General features: G+C 36.4%; 1 non-coding gene across 1 annotated transcript; it reads left to right on the forward strand.

Annotated features, from left to right (window-relative positions):
• Positions 1-327: 327 nt before the first annotated feature.
• On the forward strand, positions 328-435 carry LOC127747248 (small nucleolar RNA R71). The gene has a single exon (XR_008009050.1). It is a non-coding gene; the product is annotated as a small nucleolar RNA R71 (small nucleolar RNA).
• Positions 436-1,604: the final 1,169 nt, after the last annotated feature.

Here is a 1,604-nt window from a genome sequence, read left to right on the forward strand (position 1 = left end):
AGCATCCTTAGTACTGCTTGGTGCATTTTGCATTCCAGACAGACTTTGAGAAATCAAATTGACTTGCTGAGTCAATATTTTATTCTGAGCCAATATGGCATTCAGAGTATCAATCTCAAGAACTCCTTTCTTCTGATTTGTCCCATTGTTCACAGGATTCCTTTCAGAAGTATACATGAATTAGTTATTTGCAACCATTTCAATTAGCTCTTGAGCTTCTGCAGGCGTCTTCTTCAGATGAAGAGATCCTCCAGCAGAGCTATCCAAAGACATCTTGGATAGTTCAGAGAGACCATCATAGAAAATACCTATGATGCTCCATTCAGAAAGCATGTCTGAAGGACATTTTCTGATCAATTGTTTGTATCTTTCCCAAGCTTCATAGAGGGATTCACCTTCCTTCTGTCTGAAGGTTTGGACTTCCACTCTAAGCTTACTCAATTTTTGAGGTGGAAAGAACTTTGCCAAGAAGGCATTGACTAGCTTTTCCCAAGAGTTCAGGCTGTCTTTAGGTTGTAAGTCCAACCATATTCTAGCTAGCTCCAATGGTAGGGATAGAGATGCTTCTCCCATAGAAGTCGGGAGTAGGTGTAGTAAAGTCACCCAGCACCTTCCTTGCATTGTTTGCATTGTTGTTATTTTCGGCTGCCATGTCTTCTTCTTTGAAGATTTCTGTTAGGTCCTCTACAGAGAGTTGTGCCTTAGCTTCTCTTAGCTTTCGCTTCAAGGTCCTTTCAGGTTCAGGGTCAGCTTCAACAAGAATGCCTTTGTCTTTGTTCCTACTCATATGAAAGAGAAGAGAACAAGAAAATATGGAATCCTCTATGTCACAGTATAGAGATTCCTTGAGGTGTCAGAGAAAAAGAAGAATAGAAGGAGAAGGTAGAAGAATTCAAACTTATCAAGAGAGATAAGAAAGATGGAGTTCGAATTGTGCATTAAGGAATAGTGTTAGTCCATAAATAGAAGGATGTGAGAAGAGGGGAAGAAATTTTCGAAAATTAAGTAAAAGATTTTAAAAACATTTTGAAAAACTTGAATTGATTTTTGAAAACTAAGAATGGAGAAGAAATTAAGTATTTTTAGAAAAAGATTTTGAAATTAGAATTTAAAAAGATATGATTGAAAACTATTTTGAAAAAGATTTGATTTTAATAATTAATGACTTGGCTAACAAGAAAAGATATGATTCAGACATTAAACCTTTCTCAACAAAAAAGGCAACATACTTCAACTGTTGAATCAAATCATTAATTGTTAGCAAGTATTTTTGAAAATGAAAAGAAATTGATTTTGAAAAAGATTTGATTGAAAAGATTTGATTTGGAAAAGATATGATTTTGAAAAACTTTGAAAACTTGAAAAAAAATTGATTTGAAATCAAAATCTTCCCTCTTGTGCCATCCTGGCGTTAAACGCCCAGAATGGTGCACATTCTGGCGTTTAACGCCCAATGCACTACCCTTTTGGGCGTTAAACGCCCAACCAGGCACCCTGGCTGGCGTTTAAACGCTAGTCTGTCCTTCTTCACTGGGCGTTTTGAACGCCCAGCTTTTTCTGTATAATTCCTCTGCTGTATGTTCTGAATCTTCAATTCTCTATAT

The sequence above is a fragment of the Arachis duranensis genome, chromosome 4 (genome assembly GCF_000817695.3).
Source record: "Arachis duranensis cultivar V14167 chromosome 4, aradu.V14167.gnm2.J7QH, whole genome shotgun sequence".
NCBI classification, from domain to species: Eukaryota; Viridiplantae; Streptophyta; class Magnoliopsida; order Fabales; family Fabaceae; genus Arachis; species Arachis duranensis.